Source organism: Pteropus medius, unplaced genomic scaffold (assembly GCF_902729225.1).
Source record: "Pteropus medius unplaced genomic scaffold, Ma_sr-lr_union100, whole genome shotgun sequence".
Classification (NCBI taxonomy): Eukaryota; Metazoa; Chordata; class Mammalia; order Chiroptera; family Pteropodidae; genus Pteropus; species Pteropus medius.
This window is the reverse complement of record NW_024340699.1, coordinates 13301613-13322496: the sequence shown is the minus strand read 5'-3', so window position 1 is coordinate 13322496 and position 20884 is coordinate 13301613. Positions and strand designations below refer to the sequence as shown.

The following is a 20884-nucleotide window of genomic DNA, read 5'->3' as shown; positions in this document are numbered from 1 at the left end:
AGTGAATCTTGAATGGCGCAAACCGGGCCAGGTTCCCCCTTCTTCCTTCTCACCGATTGGAGGAGGGCCGTGTGACCCTGGGAAGGGCAGTGGGCAGGGGTCCTTCTTGGAAAGGTGTCTGCGCTCTCAGAACAGTAAACGAGGAAGAAGCAGTTCCTTTCTCACGATGGGCTTCGTGGGGCCTGGGTGGGCAGACACCTCGCATTCATAACGTCCCTCGAGTCCGTCCAGGTCCAGCCCGCATGCTGAAGATGACCAGCTGGATCCTTGGTCATGCAGTTGAGTCGCCGAGTTTCTCTCACCCGGGAGCCTCCCTGTCGCCACACTTCCTGTTGTTCCGGACAGTAAATACCTTCTTGTTGACATGGCTGGGCAGAGGTTCACGGAACCGCGGGGTGGAGCCGTCTTGCCTGATGCTGGCTGGAGCGGCAGGCAGGTCTCGCTCTCACTCACTCACCGAGAGTCTTGTCACCATAGAGTGCAAAGGGGACACCTCTTTTCTCTTCCGTGACCGCTTACTAAGTCCATGTATTTATCGCGTTATGAACTGAGCTAGGTTATATTTTCTGAGATTAACACTTTACTTATAATAAAAGAAAATACATTTTCACATGCTTACACATCTGTGGATAGTTTCACAGAAGTGTAAGAATCAGCAGTTCCTTACGATTACACTTAACATGAATATTTCTGAAAATGCAGTGGTTGAAAGTGGCAGACATTGGCCTTGCAATATATTCTGTTAGGAGACAGGACTTCCTTTTAGTTTTTAGCAGAGAGGCAATAAAATGACCAAGAACATTTTTTTCCCTAAGTTGCAGTAATTAGATTAAATTCTCTTGAATCGAGACAGAAATGAATTCATTCTTGTTTGTTTTAGAGTATGGGAACACTGGGCGATGTCAGTGGCTTTCCAGTGTGTGGTCCGCTCACACGATGAGGCCGAGTTGGCCTGGCGGGGGAGGAGGACAGCGCTGCGTATGACCGCGCTCCCCCGAGCAAGAGGCATCCCGAGAATAAAATGACGCCTTTCATTGGCTTCTGTAGAAAGAATCTTACTGTCGGATAAGTGTTTCTCTCAAATGTTGCGTTTCCTTGGGAGTCACAGAGTATCTGCGCTGGTTCCCCCAGAGTGAGGTTTCTAACACTTAACTTTTTCATTGAAAATAGTGGTTATTTTAAAGCCGTATACCAGTCAAGTGGTTACCATGATGTTTTTGTTTTTACCAAAGTCAGATGCCATCTCACCTCGTGTGCTTGGACGGGTCCTTAAAGTGCCCCAAGTGTGGCTCGTTGGCCTGTCTGCTGCCTTCCCTCCTGCCGGAGCAGGCGGAGCACAGCCAAGTGCGTGTGTGCCCCACGCTCGTTTGGCACCCCCAGTTGTGGTTCCGCCTCACAGATGCCCAGTAATTTGGCTGGACACGCAGAACATGACTAATGGGTTTTTTTTTTAAATAATCTGGAAAGAACATAAGCTGGGCTATTTCCCCTGGGTTCCGCTCTTAGCGCTTAGACATTTGGTTTTAGGGTTTAAGTCTCTCTCACCTCCATGCTGCCTCCACCCTTGTTTTCCCTCCACAGAGGAGTCTGGACCCTCCCTTTTTGCCCGTCTGTCCATCAAGTATTATAATCCTGGCAAATGGCAGACTGTCCTGCAGGTAGAGATAATAAAGACTTATTCCAGAAGTTTTCTGGCTCGTTCTGCATTAGAAATTTTATTTCCCTTTTCCATTTCACCTGTGAAGATTTAAGGCAGGGTAAAAAATAATTTCACTCTTGAGAGAGAAAGACTGGTTCCTAGTCCTTGGAGCTGCCTGGCAGCTGGGCGCAGGCCTGCCCAGGAGCGCCGAGGCCGGGCGCGGCCTGGGCCAGTGGGCCGCCCTGGAAATTTCAGGAACATACTTGACGGGAGAGCCATTTCCTTAATGAAAGTTGTAAAGTTATTGACAGGCAGGGCCATTCCAACTTTCACTGGTTAGAAGGATTAAAGGCCAAGGTTGGAGTGGCAATAACTAATTCGATCCTCTTCCCCAGATGCTGTACAGGGGAGTCTGTCTGTCTTTCAGTATAGCTGTTAATTTTATGAGACTGTTTCTGCATGTTTTATTGAAGCTTTTTTTTCCCCTAATGTCTCTAATCATGCCCCTCCTTCCCTCCCTCCAGAGACTGTTACTTTCATCCATTCATTAGATTCTGGAAGCGTGGATTCCTCAACTCGGTGGTGGGCTGCCTTTCTTGTTCTTCATGGCTGACTTCATTGGGATGAGTCATGCCAGAGATAACCACACAGCCATTTCTTCCCAGATAATCTCAGTCCTGTGGGATCAGAGAGGCCCCCTTCCCGCCATGGTCTATGGGAATAAAGATTTCAGAATTTTTGCCCGTTTGCTACATCACGTCAGCCATTGAAGGATATTTCAGATAATTCTCCCCATTCAAGGCAGAAAGCAGTCAGCTGCAGTGTTAATGCTTCGTTCTGAGAATTTGTGTCTCTCCTTTCTGTATGCTTACATGAGTTTGTTTAAACATCTGAACCGATTTATTTGTTGTTGACATACTTTTAAGTAAATATATGCTGCTCTGGCACTTCCAGCCTTGAGTCTTCTCGTATTAAAAAAAACCCAAGTGAAATTATTTAATGAAGAATTTAGCAAACATGCCAAACGATTAGTAGGCATTTAAAACTTCGTCATCAACATATTAAGCCCCTTGCCCACAATTGTATACTAAGCAGAGTGACTTGCAAGAACTCGTGTTTGGGTTTAGGAATGTGATGCCTGGCAATGTGAATTGTAGATCTTTTCTCCCCCAAGTTCGTATTTTAAAAATTTTCAAATCTATGGAAAAGTTGAAAGAATGGTGCAGTGAAAACCTTTATATCTTTGACCTAAATTACCAGTTGCTAAGATTTTGCCATATTTGCTATATCTCTCTAATACATACCACAACTTTTTTTCTGGCTGAACCATTTGAAAGTTAGCTACACACATAACAGTTTATCCCTAAATACTTAACATTCATCTCCTAAGGACATTTTCCTACTTGACCACAACCATTTACCACACTTTAAAAAAACGAATAGTAATTCCATAATATCGTTTCACATATAGTCCAAATTCTGCTTTCCCCAATTGTTCTCAAAATGTTTTTGATAGCTATTTTTCTTCCCCGTTTAGGCTCTAATCAGAGTTTATCCCTATATTTAGTTATGTCTTCTCAGTCTTAAAAAAAAAAAAATTTTTTTTATGATGACAGTGACTTTTTTTGAAGCATCCAGGGCAGTTGCCTAAGATCACATGTTTGCATCCTTTAATCTGGATTACATGTATAAACAGGAGTTTCTTGAATGTCATTTTTTTTTACTTTTATAAATATGGTAAAATCATCTACTTGATTCAAGGTCAAAGTCGCATTCCTTTTTCTTGTTCTTTGGTAAATACGGATTAGATTGGTAACCAAAAGGAGTTACTAAACGGCTCAGATGTCAGTGGAATATTTGCGTGGGTGAACTTGGAACAGACACACACAGTGGTTTATTAGTCCTATTGACATACGGAGGTGATTAGTTATCTGGCTTAACGTAGTAAGGGTTTTATTTTAATACTTGGCCATGGCTTTATAAAGAAATGAACTTGGGAGTTGGAAAACTTAGTAAGACAAACTATATTTACATAATACAAAAGAAATGCTTTCGCTGCCAGGTCCTTGGATGAAGAACAAACCTTAAATCTCTCGGGAACGAGTCTTTTTTCTTCCCTCACTCAGAGCTTTCCTCTTGGCCTTAAACATTTTTAAACTGTAGCTGCAGCTGAGACTAATACAGGATCCAGCTGTAACTTTTTTGTTGTTGTTAGTACATCCGGAGATGGTCACAGCAAACTCATTGTATGAAAATTCAATAAAGGAAAGGGCAGGGTGGGAAAAAAAATGACACCCTATAAAAATATTCACGGAGCAGGGGCAGGATCTAGGAGTATCCCTTTCAGACGACTGATTTAGATTCCACCCTGAAGTACTCGTTTTGTGTGTGACTAGCCTCGTGGGCGTTTTGGTTTTTCCCTTTTAATCATATTGTGTATGTAACCACGTAGCCGGAGAATATACCTGAGGCTGATGTATTGCTTTCAGCGGAAGCAGGAAATAGTAACTGAGAACCCAGAGGACCCAACCATCCTAATGTGGGAACCCCCCCGCCTCCAGGTACCCGTCACGCACGCACAGAGGTGGCAGCAGCTGAGGAAGGGAGCCACGTTCTCTTAGATCTGTTCCGTAGTGCTCATATTTATGCATTAACCAGAGAGCAAATAAGTACGGAATCAGCAGTTCAATCAAATCAAATGTCAGATTTGCAGTCTGCTTGGATGTAATTACTATAAAGTGCTGCACCTTTGATCAACTCTGTCTTATGAGGACATATCATCGCCCTGTAGCTGAAGACGGATTATGTGCTTCTGAATAGTTTTTGTGATAAATGTAATTATCATAAGACCAGTGGTTTTTCACATAGTTGTGTCTTGAACATTTTGTTTTCTTTCTTTTTTTCTCTCTTTTTTTTTTTTTGCGTTAAGGAGGTCAGATTTCTCAGATTTCTTTTAATTGTAGCCAGACATCCTGTTTGGGGGCTATTCGAGACCAGTGCTGCCTGTGAAGAAATCATGCAGTTCTGTAGTAATCTTCTGAGTTGTTCTTCTTAGATCGGGTTTTATGGACAGGCTTGCTGGAAACCCCGTACTCTGTTTTTAGATGATCTCTTTACATTCCTGTGATTCTGTAATAAATATATTTATTACATCAGTAATAAATATATTTAGTATTCAGCACAAAAATATTGTTCATTGCATTAAGGCTATTTAAATTTCACAGGAAAAATGCACCAGTGACATTCGAGTGGGTATAATGAATGAGTAGCACTGAGCAAATTTAGGAGAACTGATTTCTCTTTCACAGCTCATTGCCGTGCCAGCACGAACGATATTTTGAAGGATCCTTGCCTATTTCACAGTAAGACGACGGTTCAGTCTTCTGGGTTCTCATAAGTTACTAGTTTCTGCCTTCCGTTGAAAAACATTTTGTAACCCTTTGAGAGACCTCTTACACATCACCTCTACCTCTCTCCTGCCCCATTTTTACTCAGATTTTTTTTTTACAGAATAGTCTGTAGCTTCTCAGGTTTATACATGACTGGCTTGCCGCTCTGTATGGTATCAGAGACCCTTACACTCTTGAAGAATTGTTTCATATACTGTCATTACGAGAATGAAGGATTGTGACCCTTGTGCCTGATGTGGTAATAAAATACCTATTCTCCCTTTTAAAAAATTAAACCGTAATTCAAGTAACGTAACAGTCACTCAGTTTGGTGGTTTTTAGTATATTCATAAAGTTACATCAACACCTAATTTTAGAGCATTTTTCTCACCTAGGAAGAAATCCCGTCCCCACTGGCAGTCATTCTCCCTAGCCCCTGGCAGCCACTAATCTACTTCCTATCTCTGCGATTTGTCTATTTCGAACACTGTAAATGGCATCATAAAACGTGGCCTTTTGTGTCTGGTTTCTTTCCCTTGGCAGGTTCCTCGTAGTGTGATTCAGTAGAAAGTACCTGTGCTTTTCCTGTGAGTGGAGCTGAGACGTGGCTTGGGTTTAGTGATGGAGTGCTTGGAGAGGTTCTGCTCACCTCTGTCACACGGTTGAATCTGTGGCTTGTGTGCCATCTTGAAGGTTTTTAGGTTTGCCTGTGTTTTCTTCTCATCAAGAAAGTTGAAGTTTATGTCTGACCTCATTATTTAGAGAAGGACTGAATTGAATCCTTGCAGTCATAATCCCTTAGTTTATAATGTCAGGCACGGTTACATCCAGAGCAGAACCATGTGTCTGTAGAAAATGTTTACACTCTCTAAAGACCCAATGTGTGGGTTTAAGAAACCGAATTCCCCAGGGAGCTGTACTGAGGTCTGTTAATAAAAGCCCGTAGTGTCTGCTCGTCAGGGACTCGTAAGGCTTTGCCGGTGTGAGCACAGTGTGGACCTATGAGACCAAACTCCCACCCTTCATTCAGCCTGGAACCCCAGCAAATAATAAGACAGGAAGTGACAGGAAACTTCGAGCAGCAAAGAGACTGGGAAGAGGCTTTTAGTAGAAGAGAGAGTTTTATGGACTTTTGGAAGATGCAAGAAATTGGACACTTCTAGGCAGATAAAACAGGACGAAGAGTTAGGGGTCAGCAGGCGCGCCCGGCGGTGGGCGTGGAGGCGTGTGGAAGCGGGCGGTGGACCCGGGGGACTCCGCGTCTGCTGGGAGGCCACTGTGCCAGCGCGTCCTCTCCGGGTCCCCTCCGGGTCCCCTCCCTTCTCGGCTTCCGGGCACGTCGATAGCATTGTTCTCTCAGGCAGGTTTTTACAGGGATTGAATTCTCCGCCTGGGAAGCGCTGGGGCTCCACGGGTGGGTGCCAGCACCCCAGCCAAAGCTTTTTCCTTCTGTCTGATGGGGCTCTTCAGCCAAGGGCCAGTTCCCTGACTCATCCCGAAGTGAAAGCTGCTTGGAGGGAGGCTCTGCCCATGCAGCGGAACATAACGAACCCGTCCACCCGAGGGGCAAATCCGGCGAGCAAAGGCGCGGCGGACAGCCCGGGGCAGCCACGCAGCCAGCGCGCCTCCCCTTCACGCACCACGGAGAAGGAGGACCGACCTCCGGAGGGAGCACCCCTCATGGGCGCGAGCCGGGATTCAGTGCGGGACTTTTCTAGAAACACCGCTGACCTAGAAAAAGAATTCAGAAGACGGAGCGCTTTGGAAAGTGATCGCCGGAGGCTTGTGAAGAAGACGTGACTTGCGCACGCGCTCGTCTAACTCCCTGCCCCGCCGCCTGCTCGCATCACCAGAACCCCATGGAAGTTACTGGGCGAGCGAGGGAGAAGCAGGTGAAACACCCACTCATGGGAGCTGGAGTCAGGGCGAAGGAGCACCGGGGGCTGACTCATCGCTCCGTTTCCTGAGAAGCCAGTGCCAGGGTCGTGAGACACGCACGAGGACGTGCTGTTGGCTCTACTGGTTTGGGGGAGAAGAGGAGAAATGAGGCCCCGCGACACCCATTGAGCACAGGGAGGGAGGCGGTTGGCTCCTGTGCAGCCGCTGACTGCGGGGCCAGAGGACACGCGTGCTTCTGCGTGCTCGGGGCGGGGAGGGCTTCCGCCTGGCTCTGCTCTGTCCCCCGGTGCAGTGCACCGCGCCCCTCCGCGGAGTGGAAGTCATCCCAGACGATTTCCTTCAGAAACCAGATCACAGAACCGACACCGTGATTCACGGAGGAGCGGACTCGCAGAGATGATCCCTTGAAGCCGGACCACCCATGATGGGTGACGCGATTTATAGATGCAGCAGACCCTCCAGCTGACAGACTTAGAGCTGGAAACCCCACCAAACTTAGCAGCGCCCTAAGGAGAACCAGCCATTCCGTTGCGGGGAAAATCAGGGCCCGGATATCATGGTTCGATAGCTAATGAAGAGAGCAACACATTGCCAAAATAAAGCAAGTGTTTGAGGTAGAGGAAAAGTGTAATTTTGACAAAGATTAATTATAGAAGGTAGAAGTCAATTTCAGGTCAACTCTGCTTTGTGCTGCTTTTCGTAAAATTCAAGACTGAAATAAGTGATTGAAAGGTGAAATAAGGCAACAGGCCAAACTGAAAACTGGTTGGTCGAGAGGCAGATAAAGTAAAACGAATCAGTTTAGAGAAATTGTAATGATACTAATTGTGCAGAATTTTGAACTCCGTTAAGATCCATGAAGAGTGAAAATGACAGTGTAGCAAGTTAAATTAGGGCTGTGATCAAAATAAGTGTTGTACCTGAAGAAGCTACCCAAACAAATGGAATAGAAACGATGATCGGAGGGACAATGGAAGAAATGTACCTGTGAGCTGGGTGGGGGGTGGGAAGGACAACAAAAACCAACCCACCAACTGCCCCCTTTTGTCGAAAGGGCTCATTCTGCATTAGATGAAGTTAGTGGAAAGAGCAACTGTAGGCTGACGAAATTGTTAAGTGGCAAGGATAACGAAAGTACAAACAGCCAGTCAGCAGAGGCAAAAAAGAAGGCTCCCCACAAAGAAGGAACAACGAGGCTGGTTTTAGACCTTTCAGCATTGCGAAGCCGAGGCTGAGAGTTTGGAGAGTAAAAGGTTGTAACGGAGAATTAAGTAACGTCACGTTGTTAATTTGCGAAGGCCGCAGAAAGGTGTCCCCTAAAGGTACAGAGAAGCGAGACCCAGCTCGTGCCTTTGGTGGGCGCTCCCCCTACCTTCACTTAAGAATTCTGTGAGCCGATACAATTCCTTAGTCTTTAAGGCCATCCGAGCTTTTTTCTGCTATTCGTACCTGAAATCTTGATACACCATCTGTGAATTTTTCTCGAAAAACACCTTTTCAAAAATATATTCCAGGCTATTAACAGATGAAATAGGAAGGGGAAAGTCGGGATATGAAACCGACGTTGAATTGAAACCGTTTAAACTTAAAAAATAAATAAATAAAATAAACTTAAGTCTGAATAATGATAAACTTGGTTACAAATCGAAACTAAATGTTATAAACAATTAGCGAAAGAGAATATATGTGCTGAAAAGAACAAACCTCAGTTATTCAGTAACAAAACCAGCAGTCATGAGTGTGGGTCCAGGTCCTGCTAACAGAAGCCGGGAAGTAGGTGGCGGGGGAGAGGGAGGCTGGGAAGCGAAAGCCTCGCCTGCCTTCTTGCAAAGGGCTTTATTTTCGACCTAATTAGAAAAGTATAGGTAGCAGCTTGGTTTAACAACATAATTTAAATAACCACTTGAAACTGTGGAGCAGGGCACGGAGGTGTGCGGAGCAGGGGCCCCCGCCACGGACTCGGGCCTCTCTCATCTCTCGCAGGAACCCCAATCCTCTGCAGCAGCTGGGGATCGGTGGCCCTTGGTCCTCTCTCGTCACAGAGTCCCAGCGCAGACACGGGCTGCCTCGGAGCAGCAGGGTCGGGAGGCGTGGGCGAGGCAGTGGGCGCGTGGCGTCGGCTCCGCGTGACTGAGAATTCCTGTCAGTCAGCGCTGCTGGCCCTGTCGCTGAGCCGGTGGTTTTGTGGATGAGCCGGGAGCCAGCCCTGCGCCCGCCGCCTCCTGTCCCCTTGTGTCCCACTGCAGGAGCCGCGTTTGTTGTGCTGGCGTTCACGACACGAGCCGTCCTCTCCTGTCCTTCTGCGTAATCATCCCCCTTGGTGTCTTGTTTAGCCTCACGGTGTTATGTGCAATTATAAGAAAAGTATAAATTCTTACACCGCTTTCGCTTATACCTTGCCTTTTCCGTTTCATTTCTCGGACGTCGTTCCATATTGGTGCATAGAGCATTTTCTCACTTTTTAACAGCTGCGTAGCAGTCCGTCGTGTGGGCGCACCGGTGCCTTTAACCAGCACCTGTTGATGGAAACTGGGGTTGTTTCTGATCTTTCGATATCGTGTTGCAGTGAATAGCCTTGTGAATATGCCATTTTTAGCAACTTTATCTGAGAAATTTTCAGAAGTGGGATCCCTGGGTCAAAAGGAAAATGGTTCTGAAATGTCAGGAGACCTTACCAGACTTCCCTGCATGGCCACCCACTCCTTTTCACTCTCGCCAGCGACGCGGAGGGCTGCCTGGTCCCCCACGGCCTCGTCAGCAGCCGGTTCCCTCGATACAAACACTTCAAAATTCCTTAAACAGTGGTAGATTTGTACCCACCACTGTTCACTGTATTTACCATCTGTATACTGTTAATCGTCCTTTACGATGAGGACTGGATCCTTCTGGTAGTGTAGGGTAGTGGAGAGGGGGCTTCACAACGTGCGTGATTTCCAGAGGCGGCGAGACCCTGTAAATTAGCAAGATGCCACCAGCCGGTGCGCTACCTGGCTGACATCTTCTTTTTCATGTCAGAGTAGTGTCTGTTAGGTGGCCACCACGTGCGAGAAGGTTTCTGAGAGGCGCAGTGACACAGCCACAGCGGCTGCTCTCCTGCAGCTCAGTGGGGGGACGTGGGACGCACCCGTGTGATGGAGTGCGCAGGACCAGGGAAGAGTGGTCAGCCTTGAAGGTGGGGAGGGGACAGCCCGGCGTTCTGCGAGCAGGAAGTGCGGCCGCGGCAGCGCGGGCGGGCCGGGGGCTTTGGTGGGACTGAGGGTGGGAGCATCGTCGCGGGCCGGGCGGGAGGCAGTTCAGGAGGCGGCAGAGGCGCTCGTGCTTTTGCTCGAGGGCTGGGAGAACCGTGGACCTGCTTTACCAGCTGCCCCTCATCCCCGGGGCAGATGACTCAAGCCGTCTCATTGGCGCTCATCGGGAAGTCCTCTCTCCCAGGATGGCTCTTCCTGACCTGGGAATGGCCCCATGGAACTGCAAGGACTCACTGAATCCAAAGCAGTTAGTCCGGCCACGGTCTGAGGCCCCGGAGCTACAGCTCCGTCCGTTTGCCCTCACGCAGCTAGTTTTCCCTAAGCACAGCTGCTTGGCCGGTCACTGGTCCCCAGGGGCTCCCAGTCTGAGTACAAGTTGTGTCGAAACTAACCGTTTCCATGAGCATCCAGGCCCTGATTTAAGCTGAGTCACCCTCTCGTGGCGACACCGTCTTCGGGGCGTTTGGTGCCTGGCCTGCCATCAGACCTCAGATGTGGATGTTCAGTGCCTCAGGCTCCCTTTGAACTCTGACAAGGAAGGAGGCGGGCCTCTCCTTTCCTTCTAAGAGGCCCCTTGGTCCAATGCAGAACCCAGAAGCTGATTTTATTCCTTTTCCAGGGCAGCGGGTGCCTGCTCGCCTGACGTTCACATCCCTAGAAGGGCCAACTCCCAGGACTGTCCTTGCTGACAGTTCCCCAGAGGCCTCCGAGACCTGCGAAGGTCTCCCTCCCCGGGCTCTGCTACACGTGGTAGAGGTGACTGAGCAGGGCTCTGTGGGTGGGGAGGTGACTTGATCAGCTCTGTGATTTAGAAACATAACTGTGTAGTGTAAAGGTTGGGTTAGTGATAAGGCCTTTGAAGTAGGGTAGAAACCGGGACTACAGATGAAGAATCAGATTTACTGTCAAAGCAACAAAACAAACTTGTTACTAAGGTAGAGTTGACGAGATTTGGTGACCTCTTGGATATAGGTCAAAGATAACATAAAGCTTGTTTAACCAATTTGGTGCCTAGTAAAGACTTGAATCAAGGCGTGGGACAGGGCAAACAATGTGTAGAAGACAAGGTGAAGAAGTAAGTTTTGGACACACTGATGTAGCTACAGCAGCGGTCCCCAACCTTTGTGACACCAGGGACCGGTGCTCCTATGAGAATCTAACACCTGATGATCTGAGGCGGAGCTGAGGCGGTGATGCTGGCGCTGGGAGCAGTTGCAGATACAGATGAAGCTTCGCTCACTCACCTGCCTGCCGCTCCCCTCCTGTACCTGTCCGTGGCCCAGGGATTGGGGACCCCTAGTGACATGCCTGGCAGGCAGTTGAATGTGCTGGAGTAATTGGACCTGGGCGACAGTTGAAGTTGCAAAACACTGAGCTAACCAAGAAGAGAGTAGAGTGAGGAACGGGGTGACTGCAGGTGACTTGTAGGGAGCAGCAGCAGTTACGGAATCGGGGAAGAGAGAGGCGTCCTGGTGCTCCGCCAGGAGACCGAGGCAGCGTGGTTTGGAGAAGTGGAGCAGACGTTGGGGGGGGAGGGTGGTTTCGTGTGACCAGAGGGGTAGGGAGCTGCGAGGAGGTACAGATGCCAAACGCCATAGCTAACGGTGACACCTGCCGCACCCCTCAGGGTTTTTGGTTGCAAGTTACAGAAGGTGACTGGCTAATTCAGGTGGATAAGGCCATCATTAGGAAGACGTGGGGGCCGTTCCAGAACCTGTAGAGAGCCACGCCCAGACAACTGGCCGCAGCCGGGGGAAGCTGGGCAGCCGGCACCACAGCCCGCCACAGGAGCCGTCTGGCTTTGGTTGCTCCGTGGCCGCCACGACAGCTGTCACCACTGAGCCCTGGTGCTGCTGGCACTGGCAGAGTGATTTCTAAATTGCTTATCATTTTGTCACACACTTTGGGTCAGAGCTCTGAGCAGAAGGGCCTCACTGAGCAGGCCGATGACAGGAGGGTTCGGGGAGAGTGGGTGCGCGGCTTTCTTGCGTCCACAATGGCGGGGAGTGTGCTATGATGGACCACAAGTTTCGGCAGTCACTATGCCCTCGGTGGTCTTAGCAGGAGCAGGGAACAGCAGTCGAGGGTGGGAAGCCGGAGTGCCAGGTGGAGACTGCGTGGGGATCCCTGGCCACCTCTTGTTAGGAAACCTAGCCCTTGTGTCCCCAAGCCCAGCAGTGCCCCCCAGGCCCTGCTGGTCCCCTGCAGCCACGCTCCTAGGGCCTTCCTCAGGCCGGCTGCTGTGCTCCAAGGTCCGAGAACTGACTTGCTTCTGGTCCGTTTTAATCATCGGACTTGTGCTTATGTCCGGGTCGGATTAAAGGGTGGTCGGGTTTATCAGGATCGGGTTTAGCGGTGGGTCCTGTGGAAGGGCCAGGAAGAGGTCAGGAAGCCATGGGAAAGGTGCGCCTTTGGCTGTTCGGTGGGAGGTGAAGCCTTGAGGGTGTGGAGAGACCAGGAGATGAGGCAAGTTTAGAATCCGGGGTGCAGACTGGGGCAAGAAGGCAGAGCAGGCAGATCTTCCAGATTACGGTCAGAGAGGAATTTTGGAAGAGGGCCTTGTTTTGAGCCTTTTCAGGGCTGCAGTGAGGTATTCTCAGTTTGTGGTTGGGGGAAGCCGATTCCCATCTTGGGTTATGGGGTAAAATCAGTACAGTCTCCCCCTTAGGAGGAGATGGGTGGCTTCCTGTCCAGTCAAACAGGACGGAATGCGTCCACGTAGGAGGGGGTCAGCTGAAGGGACAGGCTCAGAGGCAGAGACAGCTGTACCGGGGGCCTCTGGGAGCTGGGGTCGGAGGAGAGCCCGTCCCACAAGGCCAGACGCAGTGGACTGGGGTGTGCGCGGTGACCCCGTGGAGGGACGGGGCGTCGGGCCAGGATGCTGATGCCCTAAGACTGGGAGAGCCATCGGTGTGAGCACCCTGGGCGAGGCTCCTTGGCCGACAGTGCTGGCCTCATCTCCACGAGCATCGCTCTTGTGATGTCACACAGGTCGCGAGCAAGTTTCCAGCTTCCTGCAGAGCCCTCGCGTCTTAGGAGTCTCACGGGAAGGCTCTTCTCCCTGACCCTCAGTCTAAGTTTTCTGTTATTCTCTCTTTTCCCTCATAGAACTTACCGTGTTCTGTAATAATGACACGCTTGTGTGGGGGCCTGTAGCCTCTCCCTGCTGGACGGAGTGTAGCTAGGTGGAGGCCTTGGGCTTCCGGTCACCGTGCGTCGCCCCTGCTGACACGGGTGGTCAGTGGTGTCTGATAAACGAGTGAGCATCCAGGCTGTGGTTGGTACCGTGGAGAGGGTCAAAGGCCCAGTGGACCCCAAGGAACTGTGGGTGCAGTGCCTGCAGGGGAAAGTGGGAACCCCGCCTGCAGCTGGCGTGTGTGGGGGGAAGCTGCTTGGGGAGCTGGCTTGCCGCCTGTTACCGGCTCAGCCACAAACAAAGTGATTTCTTATTTCAAGATGCAAGTAGCATTAGTGATTTTTTTCTGATTGTAAAAGTACAAACTTCTAAAATTTTTCAGAAAATTATGGAGAATAAAAATCACCTAGAATTCTACCATTATCACCATTTCGTTTTGTAGAATTGATATTTCTGTAAGTGAATATATATAATTTTCAAAACGTGAACAGAAGTCTGTGTACTTATGGTTTCTTACCCTGCTTTTTTCATGTAATGACACTGTAGACATCGTCTGTGTCAGGGGTGCGTTGGGTTTCCCAGTTTTTATTTTTGACTAGTTCTGCCTGTCTGGGGTTCGCATTAGTCATCTGATGCACTCCGTAGATCCAAAAAGAGTTCCCTTTTCCCCCTAGTTGAATGGGAATGGGTATTTTTAGCTTCAGGTGCCTGAGGTTTCACTTTAAGGAGAAACTTGAGAGTTTCTAGGTGAAGGGCGTTAATAGTAATTGATGTGATTCACAGCAGCAACATTGGTCCCAAATTTGTTATTGTCTCCTATGTGCCGGAGGTTGTGCTGAGCCCTTTGCGCTTGGGGGATTAGTTCACAGCAATCCTCATGACAGGCTTATCAGCCCATCGTACAGATGAGGAAACCGAGGCTCACCTAGATTAAACAGCTCGCACAAGGCCGGTAAGGGCGGAGTGGAGCGGTGGACCGTGGTCGCCTTTTCCTGGGCTCTGCCTCAGCAGCACCATGTTTGTAAAAGTAGAAGCAGAAATGTTTTATCGCATATAAGAAATGTTTCGAACACACATTAGGCGGAACTGCTCTTGAGCGCGAATCGCCAGTCGGCGTCCTGGCGCCCCGGCCGGCCTCCCGTTCATAACTGCGCGTTTCCTCCTTGGATTTCCTGCTGTGTTTTCTTTGGCTAATTCAAAATTCACCTTCTGTTCCTCTGTTCTACTCCGTTGCTGGACAGCTGTTCCACATCTGTGACTCTGAGAGCACGCGGTGGCGGTTTCGTTCCGCTCGTATGTGCTCCAGACCCTTCGGAAGAAAGGGTCTCGGGGGTGGGTGCTGCCGAGTGTCTTGTGTTCCCTTGTCACTGCATCCCCAGTAACTCACCAGTCACCAGCAAAAGCGTCCATCACGGGAATAAAGGAAAAGAAGATAAGACAGAGCGGAAGAGGGAACTCTGTGAAAAAGGGCAGGCTTTGCATTCTTAAAAACACAGTGTTCGGAGTGTGGCTTCGGATGGTGGGCGGGGTGGGTGCAGGATGCATCTCAGCGGGGAGGCCGCCGGATTTCCAGAAGCCGAATGTTAAAGTCGAGCTGGTCTGGATGCGGATAAGAAGTTCTTTTGCCTCTTTAAGACCGTTCATTTTTTATGTGTCAGGTCATCTGGGGAGAATCTCTTTGCTACCAGCCTGGCTCTTTCAGAGCCGCCTGACCCCTGACCTCTGACCCCTGCCCTCCCACACAACTGGAGAACTTGATTCCTTCCTCACAAAGACTTCTTTCCAACCCCTCCCCTCCCCCCCAAAACGCTCTCGGTCAGAGCTCAGTGTTTGGAACAGAGCCCTGGGCCAGAGGGCACTGTTAAGTAGCCCTTGGAAAAGTATGAGCTTTAAAGCAAACAGATGTAAAAGTGGAACCGCTCCTCTCGGCCACCTTTGCAAAAGTGCTGTGCGATGCTCTTTCACCTGCCTCTGCTGCTGCAAGGAAGGCGATGAGCAGCAGCCGTCCGAGACACGGAAGGGCACGGGGACTCGAGGAGATCGTCCCTTACGCTGTGCTGTAAGCCTCAGGTCGGCAGTTAAGCACGCAAGCAAGGGAAAGTCACATTTTCACATCCATTATTAACAAATGATTTTTAAAATAGAAGAGTTTGAGTCCGAGTGACCCTGAGTGACGATCTGCTTGTTGAAGTCTAGCGTCCCGACCACGTTTCTGTGATTAAGGGGCCAACACGCTGCAGGCAGGGCAGAGGCTCCTGAGCCCCAAAGCGAGGGCCCGAGGGCCCCGTGTACATCGGGCGTGCACGTTTGCGGTGCAGTTTTCTGCTTGAGGAATCATGACATTTTCAACAAAGTTGGTGAGATATTCCTGGCTTGGAAGATATATCAAGAATGGGACGTCCCATTTGGGTTGAGAAGTGCAGATTTGCTCATTATTGAAAATTTAGTCAATGTAAATGCTCCTTAGGGTTCCTCACCAGGGCCCCAGCCCAGGCCTTTCCAGCCTTCGAAAACCTGCCAGGCCTTGTGTGTTGCGTAGCAGCCGTGACAGTGGCACCTTTGTCTTGGTCCTGGCTTCAGTGGGAATGCTTCCAGGTCTGATTGCTGGTTTCTGCCACAGATCCTTCACTTAGGTTAAGAAATCTATTTTTAGTTTATTGCATTCTTTTGAAATCGGGAAGGGCTGTTGGATTTTATCAAATTCTGTTTTCCCATCTATTGAGATGGTCATATGGTTTTCATTATAAGCCTTTCTGTAGTACTTGACTTTTTTAAAACCATTTGCACATAGCATATCCACCGCCTCGAAGCTCAGAACTCTTTAAAACGCTCGCTTCGCAGCAGTCACTGTGTTTATCCTTGAATTCGATTTCTCCTGCAGTCTGTTCCTATCTTTTTTTTTTTTTGGTCGTTATTTCAGCATTTCTAGGCTGTTAGCGACTTACTCCTTTTAAAAAAAGCCTCTCCTGTCATTTCCTGGATTTGGACGAGAGGCCGAGCACACCCCTGTGCCAGCTCCGCCCTCCTGACCCAGTCTTGGGGACTGCAAAGTGCCAGCCAGACTTATGCAGTTCTGCTATATGTGAACCGTCCGGTCCGACTGTCCGGTCCTGTGACCTTTGAGATGTTCATGTGGCTTTGCTTTGAGATCCTGACTGCGAATCAGGGTTTGGAATTGCGTTACAAAACCTGACAGCTCGGCTGAAATGTCAGGAGACTGAAAGGCTCATGGGGCCTCAGCCGTGGAGCAGCTGGATGACTCTCCGGTGGGGATTTTCAGCCCAGACTGCCGGCCTCGCCCGCCTTCCTGCACCGTGAGATAAAAACCACATGGATTCCACTGGGTTTGCCTGCTTTGCCCTAAAATAGCATCCCCCACCCCCCACCCCCATTCAACACGAAATTCCTCAGACTTTGTACCTTTTAGATGTTTGTGAATGGGAAGCGGAATGCCAGATGTCGGACAGCTGCATCCAATCTGCAGAAGACTGGGCTGTGGCTCAGGAGGAGGGACCGCGCTCACCACCTTCTGGTGACGGCATGGGGGTGCCTTTTGTAGGGTGGCTGGTGGCACAGGGATGGGAGGGACCGTTCTGCCAGCTCAGAGCAGAAGCCCAGCCACAGACACGTTGCCTTTTTAAAACCCACCCTCTTTGCCTGAGGTTGGGTTTGTCACAGGTTGATGTCCCGGCCACCTAGCAAGGAACATTTCAAATCAGTTTTTCTTTGTTCAGAGACAAAATTACCTTTTTAAAAATTCTTTTTAAAAAATAAATTCAGCATCGATTTTCTCCACTTTTAATGTTTTTGCCAGCTTCACGGTATAAGCCCTGTTTGGACAATATCTCTTCATAGCTTGGTCTTCGCAGGCAGAGCAGTTTGTGTGCGCGTCATCGGATATGTGATAGTGACTATGTACACGTCTTGTTTGACAGCGTGACGTAAATGACACCGTATTGTCTCGATCGATTTATAATTCAGACTTTATAAAAGTTTGGCATTCTGTTCACTACGCCAGGCTCGCCACTGGTTTAGAATTTGGGGGCCCAGCTGTCGTGTGCTGCCCGTTCTAGTTTTTCTACTTCTGTCGGAAAACAAAGTGAAGATGAAAAACAGGCTCACGTCGCAGGGCAGGGAACCAGGTCCTGGGCGCCAGGGTTCCAGAACAAAGACCAAAACCCTTATTTTTCCAACAGCTTTATTATGGAGGTGCAGTTTATCTGCGATAAAATCCACCTATTTACAGCACACAGTTCTTTTTGTGTCCAATAATGTTTAGTGAATTTACAGAGCTTTGCGACCATCATCCTAGTGGATTTTAACACATTTTCTTTCCCCCAACAAGATCCCTCATTCCTGTTTGAGGTCGGTCCTTGCACCAGCCCAGCTACCACTAACCTTTTGTCTCTATAGATTTGCCTCTTCTGGACATTTAATATAAATGGAATCATACAGTGTGTGGTCTTTTGCATCTGGCTTCCTTCGCTTAGCATAATGTTCTCAAGGGTCATCGATGTAGCAGGTATCAGTGCTTTTTCGGTGCAGAATAATATTCCATTGTAGAGATATACCACAGCTTGCTCATCCATTCATATGTTGATGGACGTTTGAGTTGTTTCTACCTCTTTTGGCTATTGTAAATAGTGCTGATATGAACATTCGTGTACGAGTATTTGTTTAAACACCTGTTTTAAGTTATTTCGGGTATATACCTTGTGGAATTGCTCGGTCATACAGGAATTCTGTGGTTAGCTTCTTGAGAAACGGCTAACACATTTTCCAGAATGACTTGACCATTTACATCCCTATCAGCAATGTACAAAAGTTCCCATTTCTCCAATCCTTGTTAATATTCTTTTAAAAAGTTATTATAGCCATCCTAGTGGGTATGAAGTGCAGTCTCATTGTGGTTTGATTTGCATTTCCTCGTGACTAATGATGTTGAACGTCTTCTCATTGCTTGTTGGGTATTTGTATTGTATATCTTTAAAGAAAGATCTGTTCATGTCCTTTGAATTTTTTGATTGGATCGTTTGTCATTGAGTTGTAAGAGTTCTTTATGTATTCTGGATATTAAACTCTTGTGAGATATATGATTTGCACATATTTTCTCCCATCCTGTAGGTTGTCTTTTCACTTTCTTGATGGTGTCCTTTGATGCACAAAAGTTTTTAATTTTGACGAGATCCAATTTATTTTTTCTTTTGTCGCTTGTGCTTTTGGTGTCATATCTAAGAGTGCATCACCAAATCCAGGGTCATGAAGGTTTACCCCTCTACGTTTTCTTCTAAGAGTTTTATCATTTTAGCTCTTATATTGAGCTCATTGATCCATGTTGAGTTAGTTTTTGCATATGATATGAGGTAGGGGTTCAATGTCATTTCTTTTTAACTGTGGATACCCGGTTGTCCCAGCACCATTTGTCAAAGAGACTATTCTCCTAAATATTTTTTATAGGTGATTCTGTTTTTAGGCTTTGTGTTCTGCCCCATTGATCTGCCTACCTAGTTTCGTACCAGGGACCACAGTGTTATTGGGGCTTCGTGCATTTCAGTCTATGCGTATCGACTCAGGCTTAGTAATAGTATTTAGTTAGATCATCTCTGTCTTTGTTTATGAAGCAGCGTGCAAGTGCAGACTACTCTTTCTGATAGTTTATATGAGGAGAAAAGACTGCGCGATAGCTCTGAAGGAATGTAGACTCAAGGGGGTGGGATGGGAGAGATTTGAATGTGTTTATATTTATAGATTGATGGAAGGATGCGGGTAGGAAGAAAAAAGTTAAAGATAAAAAAGAGAGGGTGTAGCTTAAGGAGCAAGGTTTTGGAGGAAGAAAGGAATTAAAACCATGGGTGCAGGCTTCTATGTCCTCAAAGATACCCACTTCTGCCTGGCTCGGTACTCACTGCTCCTTGTGACTGCTAAAGTCACCGTGCTGTAAAACAGCATTAACACACTTTGGATTTTGTAAGCAAGTATGTGGAGCTTGAAAATCTGGTTAAAATTCAGGCATTTGAGGTTAAGTGGATTTATGAAAGCCAGTCATTCTTTTTCTGTTAGATCTTGCTGTTTAGATTAATTTTTGGTTTAACAAGTGCATTCTTGTCTTTGGGAGTACATTTTGATTTAAAATAAGAGGGACTGAGGTTAAATCGTGACCTAAGAAACTTAGTTTTTATGTAAGATATGCCTTGGTTCTGTGAGATTCGAGATTTTTATTTTACTTTTATCGATTACCCCGTCTTTACAGAGTAAAATGGTATTTTAGAAAGCGCTAGTTTGTGTGGTCAGAAGGAGGAGTGCTAATTATAAGAAAGTAAGTGGCACTAAAAATGGAGCGAGCCGCGCCGGTGCCACCTGGATCCCCAGCTGCCTGTGCCACCAAAGTCTGTGTCTCTGCCATCATCCCGTTACATTTTCTTTAAACGATTTCTCTGTCTCTGTCTGTGTGTGTGTGTCCGTGTGCTGACAGGACCGAGTCTCTGGAAGGTTAACCGAGGCTGTCTCTGTGGCAGGATCGTAGCTGCCTTTTCTTTTCTCGTTCTCTTTTTCCGCCTGAGCTCGTAGTTTCGCTTTTCGTGCAACAGAGAAATTTAAAGAACGAGCGGCTAGGGCAGCGCTGTGAATCAGTGAGAATAACGTGTGTGGAAATCAGAAAGACGGTATTAGCATCAGTCGTGGGTTTCGATGATTTGACTGCTGTAGTTATGCATATTACCGACCCGTTCTTGCAATTCCGGAGAATTCATTTGCGTGTGAGCACCCAACCTCCATTCAAGTGGAGAGGAAAGAAATATCTCATTCACTTTTGCGTACTTCAGATAATGGAGAAAATGACTTGCCTATCAGCAGAGGCTGCCAACAGGTGTTGAGTTCATGCTAAATTTATTAATTGATCCATTGACTGTTATGAGCAGGCCACCCAGAGCGTGGTGTGACACTGCTTTCTGAAATGCTCCTTTGTCATTTTAGCTGTGCTGTCAAGTAAAAATTAACCGTCCCCTGGAAATGTGGCGCCTTTATTATAATGAATTACAGCAATATAGCATGAACTGGTTTAGTTCGAGTCAGTCCTTCATAGTAACATTTGCCTGGGCTGCTGCTTCCTAGATGTTGAAATGCTAATGAATGAGTCCTCCAGGCCGGCGGGTGTCATAGCCATGACAGGGTGGCAGATGAGGAAAGCAAGGTGCTTGCCTTGCGTAGGACAGGCGATGGTTAGGTATAACCTACTCATTGCCATTTGGCGTCACATTTTTAGGACGAGTCAGCCCTTCCTCGTAACCTTGGCCTTGACAGTTCTCTTTGCAAGTCTGGCTGCTGTTTCGTTAGCACTCCAGCTGGTCCCATCCCGTCGGAGGCTGTGACGAGCACCCCAGCACAAGGGGCCACATTCGGCTCTTGAGCCAAGTTTTCCCGGAGGCGGCTCGTGGGAGCCATGTCACTGGGTATTGGGGATGTACCATTTCCTTCTGTCCTGTCACCGGGGTATAGAAAACACCTGGGTTTTCCCTTAGGCGAAGTACAATTTTTTTAAACTTTAAATTTTGAACTGACTATAGCATCACAGAAA

At 48.0% G+C, this 20884-nt stretch overlaps 1 protein-coding gene and 1 long non-coding RNA gene across 2 annotated transcripts in view; one reads left to right on the top strand and one right to left on the bottom strand.

Annotated features, from left to right (window-relative positions):
* Positions 1–20884, top strand: part of CYTH3 (cytohesin 3) — a 58113-nt gene that overhangs the window by 10426 nt on the left and 26803 nt on the right. The gene's annotated exons all lie outside the window — the stretch shown is intronic.
* On the bottom strand, positions 16205–16920 carry LOC120616672 (uncharacterized). Its single transcript, XR_005656653.1, has 2 exons — positions 16732–16920; positions 16205–16618 (listed from the first exon to the last, which is right to left on the bottom strand). It is a non-coding gene; the product is annotated as an uncharacterized LOC120616672 (long non-coding RNA).